Genomic DNA, 23913 nt, shown 5'->3' with positions numbered 1-23913 from the left:
TTCGAACCTGCCTCGTGTAAAAGGGGTGAAGTTCGGGGGGGTCCGGATTCCGACGAACCGAACCCACTCATCACTAGTATGTGCGTGTCAGGCGCTGCGTGTGAGTGTGTGTGCGTGTCAGGCGCTGCGTGTGAGTGTGTGTGCGTGTCAGGCGCTGCGTGTGAGTGTGTGTGCGTGTCAGGCGCTGCGTGTGAGTGTGTGTGTCTGTCAGGCGCTGCGTGTGAGTGCGCGTGTCTGTCAGGCGCTGCGTGTGAGTGCGCGTGTCTGTCAAGCGCTGCGTGTGAGTGCGTGTGCGCGTGTCTGTCAGGCGCTGAGTGCGTGTGTCTGTCAGGCGCTGTGTGTCTGTCACGCGCTGCGTGTCTGTCAGGCGCTGCGTGTCTGTGTCTGTCAGGCGCTGCGCATCTGTGTGTGTGTGTCAGACGCTGCGCGTCTGTGTGTGTCAGGTGCTGCGTGTCTGTGTGTCAGGTGCTGCGTGTCTGTGTGTGTGTGTGTCAGGTGCTGTGTGTCTGTGTGTGTGTGTGTCAGGTGCTGCGTGTCTGTGTGTGTGTGTCAGGCGCTGCGTGTCTGTGTGTGTGTGTCAGGCGCTGCGCGTCTGTGTGTGTGTGTCAGGTGCTGCGTGCCTGTGTGTCAGGTGCTGCGTGTGTGTGTGTGTGTCAGGTGCTGCGTGTGAGTGTGTGCGTGTGTCAGGTCCGTGTGAGTGTCAGGTGCTACGTCTGTGTGTGTGTGTCAGGTGCTGCCTGTGTGTGTGTGTGTGTCAGGTGCTGCCTGTGTGTGTGTGTGTGTTTGTGTGTCAAGTGCTGCATATTTGTGTGTGTGTGTGTGTGTGTGTGTGTGTGTGTGTGTCAGGTGCTGCATGTCTGTGTGTGTGGGTGTGTGTGGGTGTGTCTGTCAGGTGCTGCATGTCTGCGTGTGTGTGTCAAGCGCTGCATGTCTGCGTGTGTTTCAGGCGCTGCATGTCTGAATGTCAGGTGCTGTGTGTGTGTGTGTGTGTGTGTGTCAGGTGCTGCGTATGTGTGTGTGTGTCAGGTGCTGCGTGTCTGCGTGTCAGGTGCTGCGTGTCTGTGTGTGTCAGGTGCTGCGTGTGTGTGTCAGGTGCTTCATGTGTGGGTGTATGTGTGTGTGTGTCAGGTGCTGCGTGTCTGCGTCAGGTGCTGTGTGTCTGCGTGTGTGTCAGGTGCTGCGTGTGAGTATGTCAGGTGCTGCATGTGAGTGCATGTGTCAGGTGCGTGAGTGTGTGTGTCAGGTGCTGCGTGTGTGTGTCAGGTGCTGCGTGTGTGTGTGTGTCAGGTGCTGCGTGTGTGTGTGTGTCAGGTGCTGCGTGTGTGTGTGTCAGGTGCTGCGTGTGTGTGTGTCAGGTGCTGCGTGTGTGTGTGTGTCAGGTGCTGCGTGTGTGTGTGTGTGTCAGGTGCGTGTCAGTGTGTGTGTCAGGTGCTGCGTGTGGTTGTCAGGTGCGTGTGAGTGTGCGTCAGGTGCGTGTGAGTGTTCGTCAGGTGCGTGTGAGTGTGCGTCAGGTGCGTGTGAGTGTGTGCGTCAGGTGCGTGTGAGTGTGTGCGTCAGGTGCTGCGTGTGCGTAAGGCGCTGCGTGTGCGTGTGCGTCAGTGTGCGTCAGGCGCTGCGCGTCTGTGTGTGCGTGTGTGTCAGGTCCGTGTGAGTGTCAGGTGCTGCGTCTGGGGACGGCGGGGAGGGATGGACGGACACACGGCGGGGAGGGCGGGGGGGATGGACGGACACACGGCGGGGAGGGGTGAACAGACACAGGGCGGGGGGGATGGACGAACACACGGTGGGGAGGGCGAGGGGGGATGGATGGACACACAGCTGGGAGGGCGGGGGGGATGGATGGACACACGGCGGGGAGGGATGGACGGACACACGGCGGGGAGGGGATGGACGGACACATGGCAGGGAGGGCGGGGGGGGGATGGACGGACACACGGCAGGGAGGATGGACAGACACAGCAGGGAGGGAGGGCGGGGGGGGGATGGACGGACACAGCAGGGAGGGAGGGAGGGCGCATGGACGGACACAGCAGGGAGGGCGGGGGATGGACGGACACAGCAGGGGGGGATGGACGGACACAGCAGGGAGGGATGGACGGAAACAGCAGGGAGGGCGGGGGGGATGGACGGACACAGCAGGGAGGGCGGGGGGGGGATGGACGGACACAGCAGGGAGGGCGGGGGGGGGATGGACGGACACAGCAGGGAGGGCGGGGGGGATGGGTGTCAGGCGCTGCGTGTGAGTGTGTGTGCGTGTCAGGCGCTGCGTGTGAGTGTGTGTGTCTGTCAGGCGCTGCGTGTGAGTGCGCGTGTCTGTCAGGCGCTGCGTGTGAGTGCGTGTGCACGTGTCTGTCAGGCGCTGCGTGCGAGTGCGTGTGTCTGTCAGGCGCTGTGTGTCTGTCACGCGCTGCGTGTCTGTCAGGCGCTGCGTGTCTGTGTCTGTCAGGCGCTGCGCATCTGTGTGTGTGTGTCAGACGCTGCGCGTCTGTGTGTGTCAGGTGCTGCGTGTCTGTGTGTCAGGTGCTGCGTGTCTGTGTGTGTGTGTGTCAGGTGCTGTGTGTCTGTGTGTGTGTGTGAGGTGCTGCGTGTCTGTGTGTGTCAGGCGCTGCGCGTCTGTGTGTGTGTGTCAGGTGCTGCGTGCCTGTGTGTCAGGTGCTGCGTGTGTGTGTCAGGTGCTGCGTGTGAGTGTGTGCGTGTGTCAGGTCCGTGTGAGTGTCAGGTGCTACGTCTGTGTGTGTGTGTCAGGTGCTGCCTGTGTGTGTGTGTGTGTGTGTGTGTCAAGTGCTGCATATTTGTGTGTGTGTGTGTGAGGTGCTGCATGTCTGTGTGTGTAGGTGTGTGTGGGTGTGTCTATCAGGTGCTGCATGTCTGCGTGTGTGTGTCAAGCGCTGCATGTCTGCGTGTGTGTTTCAGGCGCTGCATGTATGAATGTCAGGTGCTGTGTGTGTGTGTGTGTGTGTGTGTCAGGTGCTGCGTATGTGTCAGGTGCTGCGTGTCAAGTGCTGCGTGTCTGTGTGTGTCAGGTGCTGCGTGTGTGTGTCAGGTGCTGCATGTGTGTGTGTGTGTGTGTGTGTCAGGTGCTGCGTGTCTGCGTCAGGTGCTGTGTGTCTGCGTGTGTGTCTGGTGCTGCGTGTGAGTATGTCAGGTGCTGCAGGTGCTGCGCGTCTGTGTGCGTCAGGCGCTGCGCGTCTGTGTGCGTCAGGCGCTGCGCGTCTGTGTGCGTCAGGCGCTGCGCGTCTGTGTGCGTCAGGCGCTGCGCGTCTGTGTGCGTCAGGCGCTGCGCGTCTGTGTGTGCGTGTGTGTCAGGTCCGTGTGAGTGTCAGGTGCTGCGTCTGGGGACGGCGGGGAGGGATGGACGGACACACGGCAGGGAGGGCGGGGGGTATGGACGGACACACGGCGGGGAGGGGTGGATGGACACAGGGCGGGGGGGATGGACGGACACACGGCGGGGAGGGCGAGGGGGGATGGATGGACACACGGCGGGGAGGGCGGGGGGGATGGATGGACACACGGCGGGGAGGGATGGACGGACACACGGCGGGGAGGGGATGGACGGACACACGGCAGGGAGGGGATGGACGGACACACGGCAGGGAGGGGATGGACGGACACACGGCAGGGAGGGGATGGACGGACACACAGCAGGGAGGGCGGGGGGGGATGGACGGACACACGGCAGGGAGGATGGACAGACACAGCAGGGAGGGAGGGCGGGGGGGGATGGACGGACACAGTAGGGAGGGAGGGAGGGCGGATGGACGGACACAGCAGGGAGGGCGGGGGATGGACGGACACAGCAGGGGGGGATGGACGGACACAGCAGGGAGGGCGGGGGGGATGGACGGACACAGCAGGGAGGGCGGGGGGGGGATGGACGGACACAGCAGGGAGGGCGGGGGGGGATGGACGGACACAGCAGGGAGGGCGGGGGGGGATGGACGGACACAGCAGGGAGGGCGGGGGGGATGGACGGACACAGCAGGGAGGGCGGGGGGGGATGGATGGACACAGCAGGGAGGGCGGGGGGGGGGATGGACGGACACAGCAGGGAGGGCGGGGGGGGATGGGTGTCAGGCGCTGCGTGTGAGTGTGTGTGCGTGTCAGGCGCTGCGTGTGAGTGTGTGTGTCTGTCAGGCGCTGCGTGTGAGTGCGCGTGTCTGTCAGGCGCTGCGTGTGAGTGCGCGTGTCTATCAGGCGCTGCGTGTGAGTGCGTGTGCGCGTGTCTGTCAGGCGCTGCGTGCGAGTGCGTGTGTCTGTCAGGCGCTGCGCATCTGTGTGTGTGTGTGTCAGACGCTGCGCGTCTGTGTGTGTCAGGTGCTGCGTGTCTGTGTGTCAGGTGCTGCGTGTCTGTGTGTCAGGTGCTGTGTGTCTGTGTGTGTGTGTCAGGTGCTGCGTGTCTGTGTGTCAGGTGCTGCGCGTCTGTGTGTGTGTGTGTCAGGTGCTGCGTGCCTGTGTGTCAGGTGCTGCGTGTGTGTGTGTGTCAGGTGCTGCGTGTGAGTGTGTGCGTGTGTCAGGTCCGTGTGAGTGTCAGGTGCTACGTCTGTGTGTGTGTGTCAGGTGCTGCCTGTATGTGTGTGTGTCAGGTGCTGCCTGTGTGTGTGTGTGTGTCAAGTGCTGCATATTTGTGTGTGTGTGTGTGTGTGTGTGTGTGTGTGTGTGAGGTGCTGCATGTCTGTGTGTGTGGGTGTGTCTGTCAGGTGCTGCATGTCTGCGTGTGTGTGTCAAGCGCTGCATGTCTGCGTGTGTGATTCAGGCGCTGCATGTCTGAATGTCAGGTGCTGTGTGTGTGTGTCAGGTGCTGCGTATGTGTCAGGTGCTGCGTGTCAAGTGCTGCGTGTCTGTGTGTGTCAGGTGCTGCGTGTGTGTCAGGTGCTGCATGTGTGTGTGTGTGTGTGTGTGTGTGTGTGTGTCAGGTGATGCGTGTCTGCATCAGGTGCTGTGTGTCTGCGTGTGTGTCAGGTGCTGCGTGTGAGTATGTCAGGTGCTGCAGGTGCTGCGCGTCTGTGTTCGTCAAGCGCTGCGCGTCTGTGTGCGTCAGGCGCTGCGCGTCTGTGTGCGTCAGGCGCTGCGCGTCTGTGTGCGTCAGGCGCTGCGCGTCTGTGTGCGTCAGGCGCTGCGCGTCTGTGTGTGCGTGTGTGTCAGGTCCGTGTGAGTGTCAGGTGCTGCGTCTGGGGACGGCGGGGAGGGATGGACGGACACACGGCGGGGAGGGCGGGGGGATGGACGGACACACGGCGGGGAGGGGTGGATGGACACAGGGCGGGGGGGATGGACGGACACACGGCGGGGAGGGCGAGGGGGGATGGATGGACACACGGCGGGGAGGATGGATGGACACACGGCGGGGAGGGATGGACGGACACACGGCGGGGAGGGGATGGACGGACACACGGCGGGGAGGGGATGGACGGACACACGGCAGGGAGGGCGGGGGTGGATGGACGGACACACGGCAGGGAGGATGGACAGACACAGCAGGGAGGGAGGGAGGGCGGGGGGGGTATGGACGGACACAGCAGGGAGGGAGGGCGGATGGACGGACACAGCAGGGGGGGATGGACGGACACAGCAGGGAGGGCGGGGGGGATGGACGGACACAGCAGGGAGGGCGGGGGATGGACGGACACAGCAGGGGGGATGGACGGACACAGCAGGGAGGGCGGGGGGGATGGACGGACACAGCAGGGAGGGCGGGGGGGGATGGACGGACACAGCAGGGAGGGCGGGGGGGGTGGACGGACACAGCAGGGTGGGCGGGGGGGGATGGACGGACACAGCAGGGAGGGCGGGGGGGGATGGACGGACACAGCAGGGAGGGCGGGGGGGGATGGACGGACACAGCAGGGAGGGCGGGGGGGATGGACGGACACAGCAGGGAGGGCGGGGGGGGATGGACGGACACAGCAGGGAGGGCGGGGGGGATGGACGGACACAGCAGGGAGGGCGGGGGGGATGGACGGACACAGCATGGAGGGCGGGGGGGATGGACGGACACAGCAGGGAGGGCGGGGGGGATGGACGGACACAGCAGGGAGGGCGGGGGGGGGATGGACGGACACAGCAGGGAGGGCGGGGGGGGATGGACGGACACAGCAGGGAGGGCGGGGGGGGATGGACGGACACAGCAGGGAGGGCGGGGGGGACGGACACAGCAGGGAGGGCGGGAGGGACACAGCAGGGAGGGCGGGGGGAGGGGGGGACACAGCAGGGAGGGCGGGGGGGAGGGGGGGACACAGCAGGGAGGGCGGGGGGTAGGGGGGGACACAGCAGGGAGGGCGGGAGGGAGGGGGGGACACAGCAGGGGGGACACAGCAGGGGGGACACAGCAGGGAGGGCGGGCGGCGGGACACAGCAGGGAGGGCGGCGGGCGCAGGACGGACTCAACAGGGCGGGCGGGCGCAGGACGGACTCAACAGGGCGGACTCAACAGGGCGGGCGGGCGCAGGACGGACACAACAATGCGGGCGGACGGGCGCAGGACGGACACAACAGTGCGGGCGGACGGGCGCAGGACGGACACAACAGTGCGGGCGGACGGGCGCAGGACGGACACAACAGGGCGCGGGACAGACACAGCAGTGCGGGCGGGCGACGGACACAGCAGTGCGGGCGGGCGACGGACACAGCAGTGCGGGCGGGCGACGGACACAGCAGTGCGGGCGGGCGGGCGACGGACACAGCAGTGCGGGCGGGCGGGAGGGAGAAGTAGTAGAAAAAATAAGAATTTACTTACCGATAATTCTATTTCTCGGAGTCCGTAGTGGATGCTGGGGTTCCTGAAAGGACCATGGGGAATAGCGGCTCCGCAGGAGACAGGGCACAAAAGTAAAGCTTTTACAGGTCAGGTGGTGTGTACTGGCTCCTCCCCCTATGACCCTCCTCCAGACTCCAGTTAGGTACTGTGCCCGGACGAGCGTACACAATAAGGAAGGATCTTGAATCCCGGGTAAGACTCATACCAGCCACACCAATCACACCGTACAACTTGTGATCTAAACCCAGTTAACAGTATGATAACAGAGGAGCCTCTGAAAGATGGCTTCCTAAACAATAACCCGAATTAGTTAACAATAACTATGTACAAGTATTGCAGATAATCCGCACTTGGGATGGGCGCCCAGCATCCACTACGGACTCCGAGAAATAGAATTATCGGTAAGTAAATTCTTATTTTCTCTATCGTCCTAAGTGGATGCTGGGGTTCCTGAAAGGACCATGGGGATTATACCAAAGCTCCCAAACGGGCGGGAGAGTGCGGATGACTCTGCAGCACCGAATGAGAGAACTCCAGGTCCTCCTCAGCCTGGGTATCAATTTTGTAAAAATTTACAAACGTGTTCTCCCCTGACCACGTAGCTGCTCGGCAGAGTTGTAATGCCGAGACCCCTCGGGCAGCCGCCCAAGATGAGCCCACCTTCCTTGCGGAATGGGCCTTAACAGATTTAGGCTGTGGCAGGCCTGCAACAGAATGTACAAGTTGAATTTTGTTACAAATCCAACGAGCAATCGACTGCTTAGAAGCAGGTGCACCCAACTTGTTGGGTGCATACAGTATAAACAGCGAGTCAGATTTTCTGACTCCAGCCGTCCTTTAAATGTATATTTTTAAGGCTCTGACAACGTCCAACAACTTGGAGTCCTTCAAGTCGTCTGTAGCCGCAGGCACTACAATAGGCTGGTTCAGGTGAAACGCTGATACCACCTTAGGGAGAAAATGCGGACGCGTCCGCAGCTCTGCCCTATGTCGAATGGAAAATTAAATAAGGGCTTTTATAAAACAAAGCCGCCAGTTCAGATACTCTCCCGGCCGAAGCCAGGGCCAGTAACATAGTCACTTTCCATGTGAGATATTTCAAATCCACATTCTTTAGTGGTTCAAACCAATTGGATTTGAGGAAATCTAAAACTACATTTAGATCCCACGGTGCCACCTTAGGCACCACAGGAGGCTGTATATGCAGTACTCCTTTGATAAAAATCTGGACCTCAGGGACTGAGGCCAATTCTTTTTGGAAGAATATTGATAGGGCCGAAATTTGAACCTTAATAGATCCCAATTTGAGACCCATAGACAATCCTGATTGCAGGAAATGTAGGAAAACGACCCAGTTGAAATTCCGCCATCGGAGCACTCCGCTGCTCGCACCACGCAACATATTTTTGCCAAATACGGCGATAATGCTTCGCGGTGACTTCCTTCCTTGCCTTTATCAAGGTAGGAATGACTTCTTCTGGAATGCCTTTTCCTTTTAGGATCTGGCATTCAAACGCCATGCCGTCAAACGCAGCCGCGGTAAGTCTTGAAAAAGACAAGGACCCTGCTGAAGCAGGTCCCTTCTCAGAAGTAGAGGCCACGGATCGTCCGTGACCATCTCTTGAAGTTCCGGGTACCAAGTCCTTCTTGGCCAATCCGGAGCCACTAGTCTTACTCCTCTTTGCCGTATAATCCTCAATACCTTTGGTATGAGAGGCAGAGGAGGAACACATATACCGACTGGTACACCCAAGGTGTTACCAGCGCGTCCACAGCTATTGCCTGCGGATCTCTTGACCTGGCGCAATACCTGTCCAGTGTTTTGTTGAGGCGAGACGCCATCATGTCCACCATTGGTTTTACCCAACGGTTTAATAGCATGTGGAAAACTTCTGGATGAAGTCCCCACTCTCCCGGGTGAAGGTCGTGTCTGCTGAGGAAGTCTGCTTCCCAGTTGTCCACGCCCGGGATGAATACTGCTGACAGTGCTATCACGTGATTCTCCGCCCAGCGAAGGATCCTGGCAGCTTCTGCCATTGCACTCCTGCTTCTTGTGCCGCCCTGTCTGTTTACATGGGCGACTGCCGTGATGTTGTCCGACTGGATCAACACCGGTCTTCCTTGAAGCAGAGGTTCCGCCTGGCTTAGAGCATTGTAGATTGCTCTTAGTTCCAGAATGCTTATGTGAAGAGACTTTTTCAGGCTCGACCACACTCCCTGGAAATTTCTTCCCTGTGTGACTGCTCCCCAGCCTCTCAGGCTGGCATCCGTGGTCACCAGGATCCAATCCTGCATGCCGAATCTGCGGCCCTCCAATAGATGAGCCTCCTGCAACCACCACAGAAGGGATACCCTTGTCCTCGGCGACAGGGTTATCCGCAGGTGCATCTGAAGATGCGACCCTGACCATTTGTCCAACAGATCCCTTTGCATGGAATCTGCCGAAAGGGATTGCTTCGTAAGAAGCTACCATTTTTTCCCAGGACTCTTGTGCATTGATGTACAGACACCTTTCCTGGTTTTAGGAGGTTCCTGACCAGGTCAGATAACTCCTTGGCTTTTTCTTCGGGAAGAAAAACCTTTTTCTGAACTGTGTCCAGAATCATCCCCAGGAACAGCAGACGAGTTGTCGGCATTAATTGGGATTTTGGAATATTCAGAATCCATCCGTGCTGCTTTAGCACCTCTTGAGATAGTGCTAAACCCATCTCTAGCTGTTCTCTGGACCTTGCCCTTATTAGGAGATCGTCCAAGTATGGGATAATTAATACGCCTTTTCTTCGAAGAAGAAATATTATCTCGGCCATTACCTTTGTAAAGACCCGAGGTGCCGTGGACAAACCAAACGGCAGCGTCTGAAACGGATAGTGACAGTTTTGTACAACGAACCTGAGGTACCCCTGGTGTGAGGGGTAATTGGAACGTGGAGATACGCATCCTTGATGTCCAAGGATACCATAAAGTCCCCTTCTTCCAGGTTCGCTATCACTGCTCTGAGTGACTCCATCTTGAACTTGAACTTCTTTATGTACAGGTTCAAGGACTTCAGATTTAGAATAGGCCTTACCGAGCCATCCGGCTTCGGTACCACAAAAAGAGTGGAATAATACCCCTTCCCTTGTTGTAGAAGAGGTACCTTGACTATCACCTGCTGAGAATACAGCTTGTGAATGGCTTCCAAAACCGTCTCCCTTTCTGAGGGGGACGTTGGTAAAGCAGACTTCAGGAAACGGCGAGGTGGCTCTGTCTCTAATTTCAACCTGTACCCCTGAGATATTATCTGCAGGATCCAGGGATTTACCTGCGAGTGAGCCCACTGCGCGCTGTAATTCTTGAGACGACCGCCTACCGCCCCCGAGTCCGCTTGCGAAGCCCCAGCGTCATGCTGAGGCTTTTGTAGAAGCCGGGGAGGGCTTCTGTTCCTGGGAAGGAGCTGCCTGTTGCTGTCTCTTCCCTCGTCCTCTGCCTCGTGGCAGATATGAATAGCCCTTTGCTCTCTTATTTTTAAAGGAACGAAAGGGCTGCGGTTGAAAGGTCGGTGCCTTTTTCTGTTGGGGAGCGACTTGAGGTAGAAAGGTGGATTTCCCGGCCGTAGCCGTGGCCACCAAATCCGATAGACCGACCCCAAATAACTCCTCTACGCATCGCCTGTCCACTGTCGTGTCCATAAAGCTCTTCTGGCCGAAATGGACATAGCACTCATCCGTGATGCCAGTGTGCAGATATCTCTCTGTGCATCACGCATATAAAGAAATGCATCCTTTATTTGTTCTAACGACAGTAAATATTTGTCCCTGTCCAGGGTATCAATATTTTCGATCAGGGACTCTGACCAAACTACCCCAGCACTGCACATCCAGGCAGTCGCAATAGCTGGTCGTAGTATAACACCTGCATGTGTGTATATACCTTTTTGGATATTTTCCATCCTCCTATCTGATGGATCTTTAAGTGCGGCCGTCTCAGGAGAGGGTAACGCCACTTGTTTTGATAAGCGTGTTAGCGCTTTGTCCACCCTAGGAGGTGTTTCCCAGCGCTCCCTAACCTCTGGCGGGAAAGGGTATAAAGCCAATAACTTCTTTGAAATTAGCAGTTTTTTTATCGGGGCACCCCACGCTTCATCACACACGTCATTTAATTCTTCTGATTCGGTAAAAACTACTGGTAGTTTTTTCACACCCCACATAATACCCTGTTTAGTGGTACCTGTAGTATCAGCTAAATGTAACATCTCCTTTATTGCCAAAATCATATAACGTGTGGCCCTACTGGAAAATACGGTTGATTCGTCACCTTCACCACCGGAATCAGTGCCTGTGTCTGGGTCTGTGTCGACCGACTGAGGCAAGGGGCGTTTTACAGCCCCTGACGGTGTTTGAGGCGCCTGGACAGGCACTAATTGAGTGTCCGGCCGCCTCATGTCGGCAAACGACTGCTTAAGCGAGTTGACGCTATCCCGTAATTCCACAAATAAAGGCATCCATTCTGGTGTCGACCCCCTAGGAGGTGACATCCTCATATTTGGCAATTGCTCCGCCTCCACACCAATAACGTCCTCATACATGTCGACACATACGTACCGACACACAGCAGACACACAGGGAATGCTCTATACGAAGACAGGACCCACTAGCCCTTTGGGGAGACAGAGGGAGAGTCTGCCAGCACACACCAAAAAGCGCTATATATGACAGGGATAGCCTTATGATTAAGTGCTCCCTTATAGCTGCTTTTATATTAATATATTGCCATTTATTTTGCCCCCCCTCTCTGTTATACCCTGTTTCTGTAGTGCAGTGCAGGGGAGAGACCTGGGAGCCTTCCTGACCAGCGGAGCTGTGACAGAAAATGGCGCCGTGTGCTGAGGAGATAGGCCCCGCCCCTTTTTCGGCGGGCTCGTCTCCCGCTATTTAGTACATTTAGGCAGGGGTAAATATCTCCATATAGCCTCTGGGACTATATGTGAGGTATTTTTAGCCTTTTTAAAGGTTTTCATTTGCCTCCCAGGGCGCCCCCCCCCCCAGCGCCCTGCACCCTCAGTGACTGCCGTGTGAAGTGTGCTGAGAGGAAAATGGCGCACAGCTGCAGTGCTGTGCGCTACCTTAAGAAGACTGCAGGAGTCTTCAGCCGCCGATTCTGGACCTCTTCTTGCTTCAGCATCTGTGAGGGGGCCGGCGGCGTGGCTCCGGTGACCATCCAGGCTGTACCTGTGATCGTCCCTCTGGAGCTTCATGTCCAGTAGCCAAGAAGCCAATCCATCCTGCACGCAGGTGAGTTCACTTCTTCTCCCCTCTGTCCCTCGTTGCAGTGATCCTGTTGCCAGCAGGAATCACTGTAAAATAAAAAACCTAAGCTAATCTCTAAGCAGCTCTTTATGAGAGCCACCTAGAATTGCACCCTTCTCGGCCGGGCACAAAAATCTAACTGGAGTCTGGAGGAGGGTCATAGGGGGAGGAGCCAGTACACACCACCTGACCTGTAAAAGCTTTACTTTTGTGCCCTGTCTCCTGCGGAGCCGCTATTCCCCATGGTCCTTTCAGGAACCCCAGCATCCACTTAGGACGATAGAGAAATAAGAAATTATAGCTTACATCCTGCCGACGCTCCCGCTGAGGTAAATGGACCCGGCTTCCTCCCGCTGACACTCCTGAAGGGGACCCGGCTTCCTCCGGTTCTCTCTGTGTGACTGTGTGACTGCTCCGTCGTTCTCCTCCCCCAGTAAGGCTCCCTCCGTCGCTCACGTCCCGCGATCTCCTCTGGATCTTGTAGACGCTCCCTCCTTCTCGTCCTCCCGCCGCCTGCAGCTGTCCTCGTCATGCACGAGACACTGCTTCCCGCGCTCTCCTTGTGCACAACTGCCAGTACACAGCGCGTGAGACTACTAGAGCCATTATGCCAATGACAAGCTCATCTATGTTCACCCCCTGCTGGTGGCCACTGCGCAGGCGCAACAAATTGAAAAGCCCTATCTTTAAAATGGGGCATATTTTACTTAATTAAAAAAAAACTATAACTTTCTGAAAAACCACAACCCCAAAAGGCACTACACTGGGACATACTCTGTCTAATAAAACAAACCCCAAGTCTTAATTTGTCCTCTATCCTGAGTTATGCCTTCCCAAAAAAATCCTTATTCACTCTATAGGAAAACGGTGTCAAAAAGCCACAGAGGGAGTGGCAGAAAAAAACTGACAGTTGGAACTTTAGCTTACTCCCAATGCCTCATTTTTTATTATTTTGCCCTGAAATTTGGCATGCAGCAGCGGGTGACGATTCTACGCGTCCATGCCAAATTTCAGCTCGGTATGTCCAATCAGTTTTGAGGTGTAGCCCCTCAAACATCATGCCCCCATCTCAGAAGTTCCCTATGGGAGAATTCCGTTTGTTCGATGCAGCCTTAATATAAGGGCACGACCGTGCCCTTATAATATATATATATATATATATATATATATATATATATATATATAATCTTCATATGCATTCTGTACAAAACATCGAGCTAGAGATATTATTCCCTGATAACCACAAACACATATAACAGAGGGATAATGTTTCACAATAATATGTGATGTCCATTTATACAGTTCTATTGGGAATCCAGGCAGCATGCTGTATAGGTGATAACACAGTTCTGTCCTGTCTCTTTACACTTACGCACTGAATCCAGAAACAGGCTGGCAAAAAGTACTCCTCATGAGCCAGCTAGGGCTGCGTCCGTTACACAGACAATCATACATTAAGAGAAAAGACAAGAAGCAGAGCATTGTGTCCCTCCTTGAGAGGGTCATGTTGGGAGGTATGCTCTAACCCACAGGTTCTCAAACTCAGTCCTCAGGACCCCACACAGTGCATGTTTTGCAGGTCTCCTCACAGAATTGCAAGTGAAATAATTAGCTCCACCTGTGGACCTTTTAAAATGTGTCAGTGAGTAATGAATACACCTGTGCACTTGCTGGGTTACCTGCAAAACATGCACTGTGTGGGGTCCTGAGGACCGAGTTTGAGAACCACTGCTCTAACCCATGGGTCTTCATCCTGTGGCCCTCCAGCTGCTGTGAAACTATACATCCCAGCATGCCCTGCCACAGTTTTGCTATTAAGGTATGCTAAAACTGAGGCAGGGCATGCTGGGATGTGTAGTTCCACAGCAGCTGGAGGGTCGCAGGTTGAAGACCCATGCTCTAACCCCTACACTGTGGTTCTCAAACTCGGTCCTCAGGGGCGCATACAGTGCATGTTTTGCAGGTCTCCTTACAGAATCACAAGTGAAATAATTAGCTCCACCTGTGGACCTTTTAAAATGTGTCTGTGAGTAATTAATACACCTGTGCACTTGCTGGGTTACCTCATACCTCCCAACATGACCCTCTCCAAGAGGGACAGAATGCTCTGCTCCTGGACTTCCCTCTTACTTTATGATTGCCATCACCTGTGCTGAAACACCTTTCTAATCCATTAACCTGTTCAACACAGGTGCAGACAATCAGAAATTAAGAAAAAAGTCCAGAAGCAGAGCATTGTGTCCCTCCTGGAGAGGGTCATGTTGGGAGGTATGATAACCTGTGTGCTTGATGTTGGAGATACAGCCAGTCTCAGATGTCAGTCCATACACCCCCCTCATTCTTCCCCACACAATGGATTGCAGGCTACACAATCAGATTAATTAAGTAAGGTTAATTTAGTTAACATCTATTGTGGCCTAGAGGACATGCCTGGACATGTGAAAGTGTTCTGTAGTCAGCCCCTTTAATGTAACCCACCCAATACAGAGTCAGAAGGGGTCGCCTTATGGTAGGACCGACAAAGGTTTGAGGATAACAAACAGGGGCTATTGGAACAGAGAGTGTGGAGTTCCTGACCTGAGAGGAATGAGGTGGATTGCTTCTGAAAGCTACTGGTAGGATAGCGCTTCCAGTGTGCTGAGGCCTAGAAGCATTGTTGTTATCCTCTCGTTTCAAAAGGCTACTGGATGTGCACTGAGGACGAGGCTGCCAGTGTGCTGAGTGAGGATTGTATCTGGACGCATTGGGGACACTGGATGACAAGCTTTTCCTAGGAGTGCAGACTTGTTCGTTCTGCTATATAGATATTCCCGCATACATCTGTAATCCTATACTATTGTGGGGACCTAGTAAGTGAGACAGCATCCTGGCATGTAATAGTTACTGTTTTAGTGTACTGTGTGTGTATATTTACAATAAAGGGCATTTGCCACTTTACTAAACTGTTTACCTGAGTGATCAGAGAATCCGTATCCTCACAGTCTGCACCTGTGTTGAACAGGTTAGTGGATAAGAAAGGTGTTTCAGCACAGGTGATGGCAATCATAAATTAGGAGGGAAGTCCAGGAACAGAGCATTCTGTCCCTCCTGGAGAGGGTCATGTTGGGAGGTATGTTTAGCCATTAGAGTATTAAGGAAAGGGTATTAGGGTTTGTTTAGTGCATACTTGCCTACCTGACCCTCTCCATGAGGGAGAAAATGCTCTGTTCCTGGACTTTCCTGGTAATGTATGATTGCCATCACCTGTGGTGAGCTAGTTAATTGATAAGAAAGGCGTTTCACCACAGGTGATGGCAATCATACATTACCAGGAAAGTCCAGGCACAGAGCATTGTCTCCCTCATGGAGAGGGTCAGGTAGGCAAGTATGGTTTAGTGGTTTCTGCTACATAGATACAATCTGATGGCAGCTACTAACCATTTGACCCATCTAATCCGCCCTTTTAGGGTGCGGTTATTAGGATTTAGAGTTGTATTAGGGGTTACTTTAGACTACAGTATTAGCATTGAAGTATTACACTCAAGGTGCTTAACATATAGAATGGACATAATACAGTTCAAGGACAATGAAGTACATAACATACAGAGAGCATGGATAGAAAGATATTACAGAGAGACATAGGGCCTAATTCAGACTGGATCGCTGCAGCAATCGCAGTCTAAAACCCTTTGGAGAGTGTGCACATGCACCCTGGGAGGCCCAGTGAGATGAGATCACCTCTGCCTGATTGACAGGCATATGCGGTCGCTGGGTGGGAGAGGGCATGCCAATGGCATTAGAATGCCGTTGGTGGGGCATGGTCCGGACAATGCAGGCGCATCTGGACCGATGCGGGGACAGGCCGCAGTGGCTGCAGGGAGCTACTCGGCGGGTGAAAAAGTATTGCCACCGTGCAATGATTTTGCACACATGTGGGGGGGCAGGGTCAAACATGAGGGGCGGACTAGCCTTGTGCTGGGTGTGTCCCCCCATGTCTGAGTAACTGATCATAGATTTAGCACATCTACGATCAGATCTGAATCACCCCCATATTACAGAGAGACAGATCAAAAATTAGTTGATGGGAGAAGCAGACGGGGACGGATTGGTCCGTCGAGATGCTGGACCAGTTCCTGCTTGGCCGGGCTGTGCCAGGTTGGACGCGAGCGGGCTGGACCCCCGTCCCTCCCTGCTGGCCGATACATACAGGAACGGTAGCTGCCAGCGATAGGAGCTAAGCTCCGTTCGGGCAGTGTTCAGAGCTTCTGCGCATGGCATGAGCAGAAGCTCATTGAAAGGAAATCACCAGCGGTGCAGCTAGTCAGCTGACAACAGTGCCACCGTACAATACAGCAGAGGTCTCGGAGTCGGCGGCAGCCAGGGCACCACACGTGCTTCTTATGCTTCACAATGACTGCTCCCTCCTCTGCCTGCTCCTCCCTGACTGTATGTGCTGTGGCTCCTGTGGCTGGTCCCGGGTTAATGGATTCACAAAAACACCCGGACCTGACAGTAAGCACTGGCCACATGGATCCGTCAAGTGACCAATTCTCAGGAGGCGGTGCTACGTCAGATATCCTTTCCCGTCTGGAAAACCAGGAGTCTATACAGACACAAATAGTGCAGTTTATGCAAACTATGGCAGACCGTTTAGAGACTCTTCACACGGCTATTAAAACGTCTCAAGTTCAGATTCCAACTCCGGTTGTCCCAGTTACCACTACAGCTTCTCCTGTGACGCTGCCTACGTCCCGCTTGCAGTTACCCTCTCCGAGTAAGTTTGACGGAACTCCAAAACTTTGCAGAGGATTCCTGAATCAATGCGAGATCCAGTTCGAACTGTTGTCGCCAGTTTCCCATCAGCTCGTTCTAAGGTTGCATATATTATTGCCCTCCTCTCCGATCAGGCTCTGGAGTGGGCATCACCATTATGGGAGAGAGGTGATCCTATCCTCTCTAATTACAAAGAGTTCGTATCATCCTTCCGGAGAATCTTTGACGAACCAGGCAGGACCACCTCAGCATCTTTGGAGATTCTCCGTCTACGTCAAGGTTTAGCCGAGAACTTCATCTCCTCAGCCTTTGTCTTACGGTCCAAAGTTCAAACCATGCCTCTGGAAGCAGCAGTTGCTGTTACAGCAGTGGATGGAAGTCGAATTCCAGATGGTATAATTACTCATCGAACCGTATGTCTCAAGATGAAAGTTGGTGTGCTCCATTCCGAATACCTCTCCTTTTATGTGATTCCCAAAGCCTCTCAAGATGTGATACTTGGTTTACCTTGGCTGCAGAAACATAATCCTCAACTTAATTGGCAAACCATGGAAGTCCTTTCATGGGGTAAATCTTGTACCAAGGACTGTTTAGCCTCAATTGTACCTCTCCGGTCAATTAGCCTTCCCGACCTACCTCTGGTGTATCAATCCTTTGCGGATGTTTTCAGTAAACAAGCAGCAGACTCTCTACCTCCTCATCGCGAATGGGACTGCCCAATTGTCCTGGTTCCGGGCAAAACCCCTCCTAGGGGACGAATTTATCCGCTATCCATCCCAGAGACGCAAGCTATGTCTGATTATATACAGGAAAATCTAACCAAAGGATTTATCAGACCATCTTCTTCACCTGCAGGAGACGGATTCTTTTTCATTAAGAAGGGTTACGACCATGCATAGATTACCGTGGACTCAATGAGATCACTGTGAAAAACAAGTATCCATTACCCTTAATTCCAGAATTATTTGACCGGGTAAAGGGAGCTACTGTGTTTACAAAACTGGATCTCCGAGGGGCCTACAATTTAATCCGCATCCGGGCAGGGGACGAGTGGAAGACTGCTTTTAATACCCGGGATGGGCATTACGAATACCTTGTAATGCCTTTTGGTCTTTGTAATGCACCTGCAGTTTTTCAAAGCTATGTGAATGAACTTTTTCATGATCTTCTCTACAAGTGTCTAGTAGTGTACCTGGATGATATCCTAATATTCTCTAAGGATCTAAAGTCTCACTGTCACCAAGTTAAAGAGGTACTGACACGTCTGAGGAAAAAATCAACTTTATTGTAAGTTAGAGAAGTGCACTTTTGAAGTATCTTCCATACCGTTCCTTGGTTACATCATTTCTGGATCAGAGCTATGTATGGATCCCAGTAAGGTACAAGCTATCCGAGATTGGTCCACTCCTACAACTCTCAAGGGGATTCAGCGATTTCATGGCTTTGCTAATTTCTATAGGAGATTCGTTAGGAATTATTTTACGTTAGCTGCTCCCATCACAGCCCTAACTCGCAAGGGAGCAAATCCTACGAACTGGTCTTCTGAAGCAATCAAAGCCTTCTCTGATTTAAAGCAAGCCTTTGTGTCAGCCCCCATTCTTCGACAGCCTGATTTGAATCGTCCCTTTCTACTAGAGGTGGATGCATCTACAGAAGCAGTAGGAGCTGTGTTGTCACAAGTCTTTGAAGATAAAAAAGTCCATCCCTGCAGATATTTCTCCCGTAAGTTCCACCCGGCCGAGTGTAATTATGCAATCGTGAGCAAGAATTACTTGCCATCAAGTTGGCATTTGAGGAGTGGAGATACCTTCTAGAAGGAGCACAACATCGCATTACAGTATATACTGATCATAAGAATCTTCTATATCTGCAGTCAGCTCAGTGCTTGAATCCACGACAAGCTCGATGGGCGCTTTTCTTCACACGATTTAATTTCAAGCTCACCTATCGTCCAGGGTCTCAGAACAAAAAGGCAAATGCCCTTTCTCGGTCCTTTGCTTCTTCTGAATCAAATGATGCTACCACGAATCAAGCCATTGTAAATCCTACGTCCTTTTTAATGACTCGAACCTCTCCAGTTCCTCCACCTGGCAAGACCTTTGTCGCCACAAATCTCCGAAAACGGCTGCTTACCTGGGCTCACTCCTCCTCCTTCATGGGTCACCCTGGGGTTCTAAAGACTCTCAAATTTATTCAACAGTCTTATTGGTGGCCACGTCTCAAAGCCGATGTCCAAGAGTTTATAGCAGCATGTCCTAAATGTGCCCAACATAAGAGTCCAAGAAGTTCTCCACCAGGTTTATTACATCCATTATCCATACCCAAACAACCATGGACTCATATCTCAATGGATTTCGTGACCGATCTACCTCCATCAAAAGGGCAAAATACCATTTGGGTGATAGTGGATCGATTTTCGAAAATGGCACATTTCATTCCATTAACTGGGTTACCATCAGCCCCTTTATTAGCCAGATTATTCATCTCTGAAATATTCGAGTTGCATGGCCTTCCTCGAGAGATCATCTCTGATCGGGGAACACAGTTTGTGGCCAAGTTTTGGAGGTCGCTTTGTTCATCTTTAAATGTCAAGTTGAATTTTTCTTCTGTATATCATCCTCAGACATATGGACAAACTGAGAGAGTAAACCAAGACCTTGAAACATTTCTCCGGCAATATATATCGTCCTCACAGGATAACTGGGTTGACTACCTTCCATTGGCAGAATTTGCTCATAATAATCTCTTCCATTCGTCTTCAGAATCTACGCCCTTTTATATTAACTTCGGCTTTCATCCTCGTGTGCCAGAGTTCCATCCATTGCCAGCCCTAGAGGTTCCAGCAGCAGATCAAGAGCTTCAACGTCTATCTAGAATCTGGAGTTGTGTGCGTAAGTCGTTGGTCAAAACTTCCGCTCGTTATAAATCTTTTGCAGATAGAAAACGTAAGGCTGTACCGAATTACAAGGTGGGAGACCAAGTTTGGATTTCTATGCGCAATCTCAGGTTCAAAGTTCCTTCTAAGAAATTTGCTCCCAAGTTTATTGGTCCATTTACCATTGTAAAAGTACTCAACCCTGTGTCATACAAAGTCAAGTTGCCACCGTCTTTGAGAATTCCTAACGCCTTTCATACATCTTTACTGAAGCCTTTGATTCTCAATAAGTTCCGTACTACCCAGTCCAAATCTCCTAAAGTTCACTCTTTGCAGAATGAGGAATTTGAAGTTAAAGAGATTGTGGACTCACGTTCCCAATATGGACGTTTACAGTTTCTGGTCAACTGGAAGGGTTACGGTCCGGAGGAGAGATCCTGGGTTTTCTCTGAAGATGTTCATGCTCCAAGACTGGTACAAAAATACTTCTCCAAAAATCCTGATAAGGTTCGAAGGTGTTCGGAGACCACCCTTAGAAGAGGGGGTACTGTCACGAACCGGTCTCTCACCTCTGTAGGTTCTGGGGTTCATCCGTTGCCAGTGCGGTTGCTCGCGGTGCTGTGCGCCCGTGTGGGGACGCGGCGTGATCAGTGGCACAGGTAATGCAGAGTCTGGGAACTGGGAGTGCGGGGACCAAATGGCCTAAGGCACTGCGGTGTGTCTGCTGTATAGGAGGTGGCCATGTTGGAGACCAAATAGGTAATACAGAGCACTTGTGAAAACACCTGTGGGCAGGTGTAAGCCAATACCGTGCGTGTGCTGCCTTTAAGTAGGCTGGGATTATGTTACTCTGGGCCAGTGCTTTGTTGTATCAACGCTGTGCACTAGCTCTGAGCTCTCTCCGTGCATTCCTGTGTGATTCCCGTGGTCCAGATATCGCCTACGTTCCCAGAGGTCCGTCTGCAGCCTTCACTGCTAAAGATCCACCGGCTCTCCGCTGTGCTGTCAGTTAATTGCACACCTACTGGAAATAGTTGGATTCCCAGAGTCCTGCATGAGGTTACCTTGTCTGTCTGCTTTCGACCATACAAAGTTTGGAGGATTCCATTACCCTCAGCTGTTCGTTTGTTCTACTCTGCATTTAACCCGTTCATCACCTTGTCATCTGCTACAGTTTTCACAGTGATCTCTGGAACCCGCAAGTAACCCAATTCAGTACTTTTATTTTCTATGTTACCATAACAAGGATAATTCTTCACAGCTTCTCAGTTAACTCTCAAAACTTCATTGCAAATCCTTACAGTTATTTCTTCATGTCTGCATTAACCAGTTAAACACATTCTGCAGTTCAGCATCAAAGCTTGTTTATATTTGGACAATTCAACATTTATTCATCAGCTTGTTTTGCATACGTTTCCATGAACATTTCTTTTATTTGTCTTTGAGTTTTATCCTGCATATTATTTCTGCCATTACTGCAATACTTCAGCATAATATGATGATTAACAACTTGTCATTTAACTCTTTACTGGAATTGTTAATTTCAATAAATATATGAAACGGAACTTTCTTCATCCTCCCTGCTTTCTTCATACCCCAGCACCTACACCTGTGGTTGGTCCCGGGTTAACGGATTCACAAAAAAACCCGGACCTGACAGCTGCCTCCTTTTATTCCACTTGACTGCCCTGGCTGGCTGCTCTTTCAGCAGGAAGAACTGAAGAAGGCAAGCCAGGTACCATGGTAGGGGGGTTGTAATATGTGTCTACTTGAGAAGGGCAGTCATATGTGTGTACTGGGGGAGGGGGCAGTCATATGTGTGTACTGGGAGAGGGGGGGTTGTCATATGTGTGTACTGGGGGTCAGTTGTGTGTACTGGGGAGGAGGGGGTCTGTCAAATGTGAGTACTGGGAAGGGGGTTGTCATATGTGTGTACTTGGGGGAAATATGGGGGAGAGCTGTCTCATGTGTACTGGGGGGTCTGTCATGTGTGTACTGGGGGGCTGTCATATATGTGTATTGGGGGAGGGTTGTCATATGTGTACTGGGGGGGTCAGTCATGTGTGTACTGGGGGGCTTTCATATGTGTGTATTGAGGGTCTGTCATATATGTGTACTGGGGAGGGCTGTCATGTGTACTGGAGATGGTCAGTCATGTGTGTACTGGGGGCTTTCATATGTGTGTACTGGGTGGAGGTCAGTCGTGTGTACTGGGGGCTGTCATATGTTTGTACTGGGAGGTCAGTCATGTGTGTACTGGGGGCTGACATATGTGTGTACTGGAGGGATTCAGTCGTGTGTACTGAGGGTCTGTCATATATGTGTACTGGGGTAGGGTTGTCATATATATGTACTGGGGAGTCAGTCATGAGTGTACTGGAGAGGGTCAGTCGTGTGTACTGGGGGTCTGTCATATGTGTACTGGAGGGGATCAGTCATGTGTGTACTGGGGGGCTGTCATATGTGTGTACTGGGGGGGGTCAGTCATGTGTGTACTGGGGGGCTGTCATATGTGTGGACTGGGGGTCAGTCATTTGTTTTACTGGAGTCAGTCATTTGTGTACTGGGGGGCTGTCGTGTGTACTGGAGGGCTGTCATGTGTGTATTGAGGGTCTGTCATATATGTGTACTGGGGTAGGGTTGTCATATATATGTACTGGGGAGTCAGTCATGAGTGTACTGGAGGGGGTCAGTCGTGTGTACTGGAGGGGGTCAGTCGTGTGTACTGGAGGGGATCAGTCATGTGTGTACTGGGGGTCTGTCATGTGTGTACTGAGGGTCTGTCATATGTATACTGAGGGAGGGTTGTCATATATGGGGGGTCAGTCATGAGTGTATTGGAGGGGATCAGTCATGTGTGTACTGGAGGGAGTTAGTCATGTGTGTACTGGGGCTGTCGTGTGTACTGGAGGGGGTCAGTCATGTGTGTACTGGGGGCTGTCGTGTGTACTGGGGGGTCAGTCATGTGTGTACTGGGGGCTGTCATATGTATGTACTGGAGGGGTCAGTCATTTATGTACTGGGGGTTGTCATGTGTGTACTGAGGGTCTGTCATATATGTGTACTGGTGGAGGGTTGTCATATATGTTTACTGGAGGGAGTCAGTCATGAGTGTACTGGAGGGAGTCAGTCATGAGTGTACTGGAGGGGGTCAGTCATGTGTGTACTGGAGTGCTGTCATATGTGTGTACTGGAGGGGATCAGTCGTGTGTACTGGAGGGGATCAGTCATGTGTGTACTGGGGGGCTGTCATATGTGTGTACTGGGGGGTCAGTCATGTGTACTGGGGGGGTCAGTCATTTGTGTACTGGGAGGGGGATCTGTCATATGTGTGTACTGGGGGAAAATATGGGGGAGGAAGGTCACCATAAAGAGACACAAGCTGCTGACTGCCAACATATAAGTGCCAGGCAGAATGTTTATTGATTTATTTTCCTTACGTCCTAGAGGATACTGGGGTCCACATTAGTTCCATGGGGTATAGACGGGTCCACTAGGAGCCTTGGGCACTTTAAGAAATTAATAGTGTGCACTGGCTCCTCCCTCTATGCCCTTCCTACCAGACTTACTTTAGAAAATGTGCCCGGAGGAGCCAGTCACACTTAGGGAGCTCCTGAAGAGTTTTCTGTATTTATTTTCTGTTTGTTGTTTTCAGACAGGTCTGGTTAGCACCAGACTGACTGCTTCATGGGACGTAGGGGGGAAAGATAGCCCAACCTCCTTTAGGGTTAATGGTTCCGTTCCCCGCTGACAGGACTTAGCTCCTGAGGGACCTATTCGCAAGTCCCACCACGGCGACCGTACAGTCCCGCAGAACGCTGCCACTCCTAGCAGAGCCAGAAGTAAGAAGAGTGGTGGGTAGATGGCCGGCGTCCCAGTTAGCGGGTCGCCGCCGGTAATGGCGGCATGAGGGTAGGAGTGCAGCGCTGACAGGCAGGCTGCAGCTCCAGGCTTTAGAGACATACATGTTCCGCTGTGAGGGCGCGCTAAAGCCACAACTAAATACCCACACTGGCACCTCAGCCCGTATTAAAAAAATGGGAAGACCGCACGCCATTACGGGGGCGGGGTTTAACTTTGAGCGGATCCAGCGGCTCACCAGTGCCATTTTCCCTCTGCAGCTCTCGCTGAACAGACTGACAGAGACACAGCTCCTCCACAAGGACTCCAGATTTCCTCAGTTGTACCAGGGGGTCATAGCAGGGGGGGAGCAGTTTAAGAATACTAGTACCCTATTAAGGGTA

The 23913-nt window shown here is 52.8% G+C and overlaps 1 protein-coding gene across 1 annotated transcript in view; it reads left to right on the top strand.

Annotated features, from left to right (window-relative positions):
- The window catches only part of LOC134966042 (interferon-inducible GTPase 5-like), a 267384-nt gene that overhangs the window by 207551 nt on the left and 35920 nt on the right, over nucleotides 1–23913 (top strand). The window lies entirely within an intron of this gene.

This window comes from Pseudophryne corroboree, chromosome 10 (genome assembly GCF_028390025.1).
Source record: "Pseudophryne corroboree isolate aPseCor3 chromosome 10, aPseCor3.hap2, whole genome shotgun sequence".
NCBI classification, from domain to species: Eukaryota; Metazoa; Chordata; class Amphibia; order Anura; family Myobatrachidae; genus Pseudophryne; species Pseudophryne corroboree.
Note: the sequence above shows the minus strand (reverse complement) of the source record. Positions and strands in the feature narration are given on the sequence as shown.